The sequence below is a fragment of the Miscanthus floridulus genome, chromosome 8 (assembly GCF_019320115.1).
Source record: "Miscanthus floridulus cultivar M001 chromosome 8, ASM1932011v1, whole genome shotgun sequence".
NCBI classification, from domain to species: Eukaryota; Viridiplantae; Streptophyta; class Magnoliopsida; order Poales; family Poaceae; genus Miscanthus; species Miscanthus floridulus.
The window spans coordinates 16,983,075-16,994,703 of NC_089587.1; the positions used below are offsets into that span (position 1 = coordinate 16,983,075).

Consider the following 11,629-nt stretch of genomic DNA (forward strand, 5'->3'; position numbering starts at 1 on the left):
GTGCACCCACAGACTCGCCATGTCCTCCTGAGCACCCCGCGCACCTCAGTCCTAGCATAGCAGCAGGCCAGCCCCACCGCCACGGTAGTGCCCCCATCGGTCATCACCGCACCGCCGCGAGCTCACGTGGCCAGCTTTGCTCAGACCGCCTCCAACCTAACCGTCAACGCAGGGGTGTCGGTGAGTGCTCCCTGGGGCTCGCTAGCTCGTGCGCTGGCCTCGCTTTCGATGGTGCTCACGGGAACGCGCTCGCTCTTGCAGGTCAGGAGTCACCGCCGGGGAGGGAGGTTGTGCCTGCATCTCTGCTCGTCGCGTCGCCTCCAGTAGCTTCTACGTGCTATCCAGGTACCTATCGACCCCTTAGGTAGGCTGTAGGGGTTCAGGTGAGGCCGGCGTGGTCGCCCGGTGCCGTGCCGTCGCGCCGGTGCGCGCCCTGGGGGGGCCAGGGACCTCCTCGCGGTGAAGAAGAGGAGGTGGGAGGGTGCTGGTGTAAAATGGTAGAGTAGAGAAACAGTACCGTAGAGCCCGTAGTAAATGGCGAGTTGGGTCGGGCCGCGCGTCGTGGGCCGGTCAGGGAGGTTTCATTTTCTCCATTTCATGGTATTAGGAATTGTTTATCTATTTAGGTTATGAACTGAACTTCAATAATTAGTAGTAAATCGCATGATTGTCCAAAAATAGCGAAACAAAGTTTGTTAGGTTCGCATAAATGTCGCCTACCTGTTAGTACAGTTGGTTCACCGTTAGTGGTCAGGATGGTAGGCTCATAAGCTTGAAGTAGAAGCTTAGCGGTATATCGATCCTTAATTGCAAGATTTGTTGGGACAAACCGACGATTACTTTAGTTTTGAAATCGTTACCGTAGGTTCCTTAGGCATGTATATACTTGCTGTACTGATGATAATCATAGAACGAGTCGTTAGAGGACGTAGTTGTTATCCTTGCTTTATCATAAACTGACATTAGGAGTATGAATATCCGTAGTCATTGTAAGGATATAGGACACGGTCATACTTGTTAGTAGTACTGGTGTATAACTTAGACTTTAGTAGGAAGACCTCGCTTAGTAATGTAATAGAGGTACTTTTGCATTGAGAATTTCTGTTGCCATAGTGTAATCATTGCCTCGTCATTTCATGTAGATCACGAACAGGTAGACTTCGTACTCGTCGGCGATCCGGAGTACGACGAGGTGATCGAGGAGTACGAGGAGGAGCTTTTCACGCAGGAAGGAGACCAGGAGCCTGTTGGTACTGACTTTGCTGACTCGGCAACTGCCCAAGGCAAGCCCCGGTGCATAACCCTATTTTTAAATGATCACTGAATATATCTATATGATATGCATTTACGTTACAGGCATTTTATGGAAGCTACATGCATAAATATATCCACCATGAGTCCTACTAGTACAGGTCGAGTAGCTGCTATGCTCAGGATGTCGGTAGCGTGAGTAACCTGTCGTTACTCGCAAATAGGTGATTAAACTATGATATCATGATGAAATAATGGAAAGGAAAATGGTGACCGGACAGGGATGTGGATTTGGTACTGGTGGGTGTGAGGGGTTGTGTCCTGCGGCCAACAGGGCATAGCCCGGTTACACTTTTTCCCTGTCTGTGTCGATTAAGGACCGGTCGTTGCATATGACTCTAGGCAAGTCACAGACTATTGTCCCGAGCACATACTTGGGTATGGGCGCAGGGAAGACTTGCTGCTCTCTTGTCGCGGATCCGGCTCTTTCCGGACCGACTGATGGGAAGAGGAGGTGGTGGAGGTCCTTGCGCCGCACTGAGTCCGGGATTCAGAGGCGGGGGCTTGGAGTCCAAGTTTGGACGGGGACCTAGACACCCAGGACAGGAGAGTGGTGGGTTAGTCCTGCTTGTGCCTGGGGTACAAGCGGGGCGTGTGTCTTCGGGGCACCCAGCTGGGTACATTGATTCGCGAATCGCCGGGTTATCCGGTACGGCTTGTCTGCGGTTTAGCACCGTAGTAAGAACTGGAAGTGAAAAAGGAGAAGGAACAATATCGATTGCTCAACCCTTGCTTGAAAGTAGAACAGGTGCTTATATAGATTGACTAGATGAAAACTTAATCCGGCTGATGATAATAATGTATCAATAAGGATTCACTATTAGTATTGCTTTTTGCTAAAAGAGAACCAGCAACCATAAAGCCTAGCATATTCCTTGGAGTCGGGAAAGTATTCCCACTGATCGGATAAGTCTTGCGAGTACATTGTGTACTCAGGGTTTATTTACCCCTATTGCAGGTGATGCTTGAGGAGTTCCTTGTGTGGAGGATCCATCTGGTGGGCTCAGACGGAATCCTCGTTATCTTATCGCTAGATGTTATCTTTTAATATTCCGCTGTTTATCATTCCGCACTCTGTATTTGGTATTGTAATAATGTACTTTGAAGAAACTCTAATGTATGAGATGGACTGGTGTTGTAACTCGTTTTCATTATTGGATCCTTGGGATAAATGTGGATCTTTCGGGTTCTCCCTCGGGGTGTGCCCGACGGATACCGCTCGTGGTAGTGGCTTTCGGGGTGCTTAGTGTCTGGTGGAAGACGAGCGCTCCGTAAGTACGCTATTCCGGGTGGTTCTGCCACATACTACAACTAGTGCCAAAGTGACCGGACATAGGACCCTAGCATCCGATCATTTCTAGTAAGGTTCCAGTCGTGATAGGACGCGTCCGGTCATGCCTGACCGGACTCGCCTAGTGTCCGGTCACTCACCGTCTACTCTATGAGCTGCCACATCAGCAGGACCGAACACTGAATAGTGTTTAGCTAGAGTCCAATCATCTACGTCCGATCAAGAGACCAAGGGTGGCCTTCACTATGCCACGACCGAACGTAGGACCCTAGCGTCCAGTCACTACGTGACCAGCATCCGGTGCACTCTATGAAACCCTATCTTTTCTGTATAGGGCACCGACGGACTTCATTGCGCCACTGACCGGACGCAGGACCCTAGCGTCCATTCACTGCATGACCAGCGTCCATTCACTGTGTGACCAGCGTCCGGTGCACTCTGTGAAAACCTTGTCTTTTCTTTATAGGGCGCCGGTGGCACCGTCGGACTATCTACACTCTACGGACGGATACTCCGCCGGTGAAGTTTTGAACCCTTGCTCCCAAGTGCTAAACATAATGTGTATCGCCTTTGTGCATGTGTATTAGCATATTTTCACAAAAACATTTTCAAGGGTGTTAGCACTCCACTAGATTCTAAATGCATATGCAATGAGTTAGAGCATCTAGTGGCACTTTGATAACCGCATTTCGATATGAGTTTCACCCCTCTTAATAGTATGGCTATCGATCCAAAATGTGATCACACTCTCTAAGTGTCTCGATCACTAAAACAAAAAGCTACTATCAATTTCACCTTTGCCTTAAGTCTTTTGTTTTTCTTTCTCCTTTTCCAAGTCCAAGCATTTGATCATCACCATGCCATCACCATCATCTTGTCATGATCTTCACATGCTTAATCACTTGGAGTAGTGCTACCTATCTCATAATCACTTTGATAAACTAGTTTAGCACTTAGGGTTTTATCAATTCACCAAAACCAAACTAGGCTTTTACCTAGCAAGCACATTTCTCACATACCCATTAAGATCTGAAGTTGATCCATCCTTAGGATTGATAGTGTGCCTAATTAGGTTGTTCAAGATGTAGTAGTAGCTTTGCAAGCCACTAATCGTGCTATCTGCACCTCTCCTGTCAATCCACATGTATGCAATGTCACGGATCTCAGCTCTAGCCTTATTATGGATATAAGTGAAGCCCCGCTCCTCCTCACCAAAACCAAGTATCTGGCTAAAAGTCACAAAGTCAATTCGATAGTGCCATCCCTCAGTCATTTAGTGTATCTCATTAGTATAGATGTCATAAAAGAAGGTAGCATGGAACTAGGCGATGGCCATATGGGGCCAAATCTGGCCCATCTTCTGTAGGCAACTTCTAGAAGCATTGCTCATCATGATGGTGGAGTTGGTTTGTCCATTTGCCATACTTGTGGAGTTGGCCAATGTGTTAAGTTGGGCCCAAGCTTTGTTTTTTCCTCCACTGTGTACCTATATTCAAATAGAGGACATGTACATGTGGAACCAAGTTATTTGAACCAAAATCATTTATGGTTGGCTTATGTCCTTTCATATGTCATAGTTTTGTGATGTTTTTGACCAACCAGAATGTTGACGAAATCATCGTCAATAAGATCCCCCACACTTAAGTCTTTGCTCATCCTTGAGTAAAGGTTAGAGAGAAAAGCAAACAATCACCATGATATCTTCAAGATGTACAACAAACACAAAGCTTAATTCAAGCCATATCTTATACAAGTGGGTTATGTGGCACTATCTATATCCTTGAGATGTCAAAAAATGGAATAGTTCTCAAAGCAAAGTCATCTTCCTATTTTCACATCTTAGTACTTAGAGTTTTTGATAAGTTTTTCAAAAGAAAGCACATAGTTCATTCTTACTCCTCAAATAGCACTCAGATCACTCAAAAGGTGTCCGATTTCTTACCATGGCATAACATGAAATTTGCCTTCTTTTGTTTCATCCTACTCTATCATGTTTATGTGGAGCTTAGGTAGGGATAAACGTAATAGCATACTTGCATTGTATATATATTATAAACTCAAAAAAATGATCCAAGAAGAAAAATATCATAAACCTTGATCAAGATGTGCAAGTGTGTGGAAAAATGATAATGGTTTTTATTTTACTCCTTAGACAAGCATGGTCTCTCTAACTTATGATTATTTGAGATATGACTATCTTTTTTCTCTTTTTTATTTTTTCATGAGCCCTTTAATTTGCTCATTTTTTTAATTTTTTTTCTTTTGCATAGCCATATCTCTTTTTGCAAGAAATTCAGAGAGAGATCATACTAATTATGGAGCATTTATTTGGTAGAGAATTAAATGTATATTTTTGTGTACTTCTAGTGTAGAAGCAGCATGCGTATGTGGTGTGTACGTAATCTTGATCTTGGGACTATGACAAAATTCTTAACAAGGGTTATAAGGTTTGATTAAACTCAATACAAATACAAGCAGAAGAAGAAGGTTTTTGAACTTTGTAAGACCATATATGGCTCTGGTAGGACTTTTCCCACTATTGAGGAGTAAGTGACACTATGGTTTTATGACATTTTCAAAAATAAACCTATAAGTACTTTAAATAGAAAAGGTATAAATTATGAGCCAAGAACTATATCACATTTGTCAACAACTCATGCATAAACATCTGCAAGAATTAAACTTTATATCATCTGGAACGGAATGAATGAGCTGGCACGTTCTCTGATCTTTGTGGCGTTTGATTTTAGTGTTTGGTCCAGTCGTCGTTGTAAGACGACGGCGAGTTCATCGAGCGGGAGGGAGGGCGGTTCGGCACAGGCGGCGGGAATCCCTAGTGAGGCGTCGTGGTCGTCGACGAGAGCGGCAGCGGCGACGACAATGATGGCGGTGAGTCGTGCGAGTGGTGGCATGAGGGAGGAGTCTCAGTGACGAAGCTGGAGCATAGGCCGCACGTAGACAATGCCACTGTCTTTTGCTTCTGTGAGTTCCATGTTATCAGACAACCATTGAGATAAAAGGCCATCCCTGTAGTGCTTCTCCTTCCCACAACATCTGCTGCATGGTCACTGTCTGAATAACCAGTCAACACCTCTAGATCTCCTCCTTTGGTGTACACAAGCCCATGGTTTACACTCCCTTTCACATACCTGAGAATTTGCTTTACTACCTTTAGGTGCATGACAGTAGGTTTTTCCATATACCTGCTTGCAATACCAACTGAGAATGCAAGATCAGGCCTTGTGTGTATCAGATACCTCAAACAACCAATGACACTTCTATAGTCAGTAACATCTACTCTTTTCCCCTTCTTATCTTCATCTAGCTTAGCCCCTGGATTCATAGGTACTCTGGTAGAGTTACAATCCTCCATCCCAAACTTGGTGAGAATCTTCTTAGCATAACCTGCCTGTTTCAGAGTGATAAAGTCTTCATGCTGTTCCACTTCTATTCCCAAATAGTAGGACAATAGTCCTATATCACTCATTTCGAACTCAACTGCCATTTGTTGCTTGAATTTCTCAATCTCCCTTGATTCACTTCCTGTGATAAGCAAATCATCTACATAGACTCCCAAAATTACAGCATCTCTTCTAGTTCCTCTCTTGTAAATTGCAGATTCACTTGGGCATTTCACAAACCCTAGTTTCCTCAAACTTTTGTCCAGTTTGATGTTTCAAGCTCTTGGAGCTTGTTTTAGTCCATATAAGGCTTTGCTCAATTTCAGAACACACTGTTCCTTCCCTTTTGTGACAAAACCTTCTGGTTGAGCCACATAGACCTCTTCCTCTAATTCACCATTAAGGAAGGTTGTCTTCACATCCAGATGATGCACTTTCCACCCTCTATTTGCTGCCAATGCCAAGATCACTTTTACTGTATCGATTCTGGCAACTGGTGCAAATACTTCCTCATAGTCAATTCCTTGCTGTTGCACATAGCCCTTGGCCACCAGCCTAGCTTTATGTTTAATAATCTCACCATCTACATTTCTTTTCAGTTTGAATACCCATTTCAATCCAATAGCTTTGTGACCTGCAGGTAGATCTAACAACTCCCAAGTCTTATTCTTCTGAATAGATTGGAATTCACTATTCATGGCTTTCACCCACTCAGGATCTGTTGCTGCTTCACTATAGCTAGTTGGCTCATCTGTTTTAGCAAGTAAAGCCTCATTGTCTGAATCTACCAATTCCACTATATATGTGTTTTGGTAGATTTCATTCAAACTCCTAAAATGCACTGGTTCCTCATCTGATAGACCATTCTCTAGCAACTCTGGGTTTAACTATGCATCATTATGCGACTCTAAAATTTCTTGCAATGGAAATTCTTCTGTTGCATCATTTCTTAACACAATTCTAGGAGACTGTGGATCATTTGGTACACTACCTGAGCTTTCTGTACCCTGTGCTCCCCCTTGCTCTTATTGTGCCTGAATTGGTTCTTCATCAACATTAATTGTTTCCCAGTGTCTGTTGTCGACACCAATTTCATCTTCAACCTGAAACTCCATCAGGTTATCTACTGAGTCTCCACTCCACTTCCATTCTGCTCCTTCTTCAAATATCACATCTCTACTCACAACAATTTTCTTTTGCACAGGATCATATAACCTATGAGCCTTGCTTTCTTCTGCCACACCAAAATACACCATTTTGTGACTTCTGTCATCTAGCTTCTTGGGATTTGGCAATGTCTGTTTCACATGTGATAGACAGCCAAACACCTTGAGATGTCCAAGGTGTGGTTTTTCCCACTTCAAATGGAGTTTGCTCACCCATTGGTTTTGATGGAAGTCTATTCAGTAAATATACTGCATGTCTGACAGCCTCACCCCAAAACCTCCATGGAATTTTCATTCCTTTTAGCATGCATCTTGCCATTTCAATTACTGTTCTATTTCTTCTCTCCACCACACCATTCTGTTGTGGTGAATATGGGGCTGTCAGTTGTCTCTTGATCCCAACATCCTCACATACACCTGCAAATATGCTTGATAGGAATTCCCCACCCCTATCTGATCTGAGCATTTTGATCTTATGCCCTGTTTGATTTTCAGTTTCTGCCTTGTATTTCACAAAAGCATCAATTGCTTGATCTTTACTTTTCAGCATAAACACATTCATCCATCTACTATAATCATCCACCAAGAGCATATAATATTTATTCCCAGCTGATGTAGCTGGAGTAATGGGCCCACACAAATCAACATACACCAACTGAAGTGGTTTATTAGCCCTGAATGTGGTAGCATTTGGAAAAGCTTTTCTAGTCTACTTCCTAGCCACACACCCATGACATAGTTGTTCAGGGTGTGTAATCTCTAGCACTCTAGCAACCATTCTCTTTTCCACCAACAATTTCATAGCCTTGAAATTGACATGACCCAACCTAGCATGCCACAACCATGCAGGTTCTTCTAAACTCCCCATTAGATAGACTGGCTTTGCTAGCTGCAATTCTATCTTGTACAGACGATTCACTGTTCTCTGTACCTTCATTATCAGTTTCCCTAACATTTTGTCTACCACTTCAAGCCAATCATCATCAAGATTAATTCTATGACCTATCTCAGTGAGCTAACCTAAGCTTATTAGGTTGCTTTTTAACTTGGTAATGTAAAACACATCATGTAGCAGCCATTGATCAGCACTGTTCTTACACTGAAATAAGACTAAACCTTTTCTAACAATATCTACTACTGAACCATCCCCAAACCTAACCTTCCTAGCAATTTTTCGATCAAGCTCCTTAAACTTTTATAGATCCCCAGTCATATGATTACTAGCACCGTTATCTAAGTACCAGATATTACCAGTGCTGGCCCCACCGCTAGTGAGATGTAGCTCCAGGAACAAGCGTTGCTCGTTCAGGATCACTGCTCGCTGCCCTACTGAAGCTTGGTGCAGACATGGCGCGTGCTCAAGCGGCTTCGGCACCTTCACGTGATGAGCCTCCTCACCCTTCCTCTCTTTTGGACACCTGTTAGCATAGTGTCCATAGTCTTTGTAGTTGAAGCACTGAATGTGCCCCTTGTCTCTCTTCGCCACGCCCTGTGCCTCCTCAGGCCTGCCACGACCATGGCCTCTCCCTCGGCCACGTCCATGACCATGACTCCCCCCATCCGACTATCTTCCTCCTCTTCCTGAGGATTCACCGTCAAATCTTTTCTGTTGTGATTCCCACTCCGCCTGAGTGAGCAGCAGTTGGCCACTGCTATCAGTTTTGGCTCCCGATCCTCCATCTCCCCGCTGAATTCTCTCCTCAAATGCCTTCAACCACCCGATCGCCTCCTCGAATGGTAGTGTTTTCAAGTCATAAACTGTTCAATGCCTACAACGACGCTGATGAAGCGATCTGGCATAGTATCGAACAGTTTCTTGACTAGATCTGCATCCTCTAGCGTTCCCCCAAGTTACCGTACTTGACTGACATAGCTGTCAGTTTTCCAGCGTACTGGTCTAGGGGCTCCTCGTCCTTCATCTTCATCGCGTCAAATTCCGCCTTAAGCGCTTGCAGGCGTGCATCCTTCACCTGATCTGCGCCCACAAATCTCGCTTTCAGGCAGTCCCAGACTTCTTTTCCTATTTTCTTCTTGGCTACTTGCATGAGCAAGTCATCCGGCAAGCATTAGAACAGATGCGCCCACACCTTCCTATCTTTGCCGACCACCGTCTCTGACTGTGGCCTTGTCGATGTGCCCTCTGTCATTTCCACAACTTCCCACCACCCCTTCTCCTCCATGATCGCCTACACCCTGATGCTCCAACTAGTGAAGTTTGTCGATGACAGAGTTGGGAACACCTTCTAGTGCCCACGCCCACCGTCACCTCGACCGCCATCTCCATCTCCGCCAGTCAACCCTATGGATGAGAACTATGTGGTGGTTGCTTCGTTGATTGCGGCTCTGATACCAAAATGTAGGAATTAGGACCAGCAATCACGAGCTTTGATCGGTGTCTAGCCTAGAACGTGAGAAATCAATTGATGAAATTGATCAAGAACACTGTGTGCACCATGAACTAGAAATTGTCAACAGGGAGATAGTGCCCCTTTTCACTATTGATAAGTTTGATTACAATGCACGACAATTCTAGACTAGCTAACTGCTAACAAGTCTTAACTCTTGGCTTTATATCCCAGCCATTACAAAAGCACTCACACATGCGAATAAACTACTAAAACATGGATACAATGAGCCCTCAGCGCAACTGCCGCTCCACCACGATGTCGTGGGTGCGCTCACCGCGCGCCGCCTTGATTCGACTTCAAACTTTGAATCTCCCACGTGACTTGCTGACTTGGCTTCTCTAGTCCACTCACCATACTAGTGCATATGCTGGATTAGCCCAACATGCTCTCCCACTGACCATACCACTGCTCAGAGAAGACATTGACCCCGTGGAGCCGCACCTCCCTACCTAGCGCCACGGTCTGCACCACCCGGACCCTACTGGCCTGGCCTCCGTGTTCACGGTCAGGCGCATGACGCAGTGTGTTCCACCTCGAGCACGGGGGCAGGGCCCTATGCCACGCGACAACGTAAGACCTCGTGGGCTGTAGCGGCGTCCGGGTGCCTGCTCTTGTCCGCAGCCACGCTAGATGGGGCCGTCGTGGTGCACCTTACGTGGAGGCTCCTCGTTGCCATGGCTACATTGGGCTACCGCTGATGCTCAAGTTCGGGAAGAAGAAGCAGCAACAGCAGTAGGTGGTTGGTGGTGTTAGATGTCGGCGGCGCAGCGCTAGGGCTCAACGGCCGCGCGCTCCGAGGACAGGATGCGTACGCGAGTGCCGACCGCATCACCACCATCGAGGGTGCATGCTTTGAGGTGCACGGCGCGGTAGCCGGGGATGGAGGAGGTCACACGGAGGGCGTCTTCTTCGTGCGGTGCCACGATGGTGATGGTGGCAGCGAGGGGGTGGCGCGTGGAGTGCTGCCGGGTGCCGGCCTTGGCCTCGACGTCCGTGTATGTGGTAGAGGTGGTGGTGCTTGTGTGGAGGGCGACATGCTAATGCAGGACAAGGCCTAGGCGGCTAGCCACGACAGGAGGGCGGCATGCTAATACTGAATCGACTGCATGCTTTCATTAACAATGATCTCCATCGTGCGTTCCATGATGCCGAGGGCTACATCTGCTAGTGTCTGGACTCGTGCGGTAATGGCAGCTAGTGGGCGCATGCCACAGCGATGGCGCCTGGCACCGAGTTCGTGGAGCAGCACCTCCATGTTAGAATCGGTGGTGACCACCGAGTTCATGATCTTGGAGCGGGCTTGCAGCCGGCCCGGCTCGTTACCATGAGCCTACGCTCTCATAGGTCCCAGGTCCACTGGAGCTACAACATATAAGGCTTTGGGCCTTCCAAACCCAAAAGCCCGTCATGCTCCTCGCCGCCGTGGCCACATACGCGCTCGATGAACCCCACAGCGTGTGCGCAGCCATGGCCGGGGCACCACATGACCCTACCGCTGCTCTTGTCCATGAGTGACCAGAGAGACCTCGACGTCGGTGTCTCCGATCTCTACGGTGGCCTCGACGACGACGCACCAGAGGATGTCGTGGAGTGTTGGAACCGGTGGTGACCATAGAGTTCACGATCTTGGAGCCGGGAGGATGGACGAACACGGAGAGTCGGAGAGATGAGTGGACCTAACACGAGTGCCCCACATGTTAGAAATGAGTTAAGGTTGGTTTGGACCCATATGAGATCCAAAACCAAGCTTAGAGACCTAAAAATACCATTTTGGAAGTACATGAACTTACATGACACCTCACGCCAAGTTTGAGTACCGGACATGAATTTTACTCTTCGAAGAAACTAACCATTGGAACTATGATTTCTAGATGATGTTTAGATGGAGTAAAACGACTATGGGGGATATGACCCCTGGTATCCATAAGACAAGACATGGGTCGTACTATCAGAGGTGGCCCAACCCATAAGATCAAGGCATGCATGGTACTAGTCGACGTGCACCACAAGATATTGTGATAGGTACTGAACTATTTTAGTATGGGAGTTGGC

General features: G+C 46.5%; 1 long non-coding RNA gene across 1 annotated transcript; it reads left to right on the plus strand.

Annotated features, from left to right (window-relative positions):
• The first annotated feature begins 260 nt into the window (after nucleotides 1–260).
• On the plus strand, nucleotides 261–2,470 carry LOC136471233 (uncharacterized). The gene is made up of 3 exons (XR_010761968.1): nucleotides 261–345; nucleotides 1,143–1,283; nucleotides 2,270–2,470. It is a non-coding gene; the product is annotated as an uncharacterized lncRNA (long non-coding RNA).
• The last annotated feature ends 9,159 nt before the right edge of the window (nucleotides 2,471–11,629 follow it).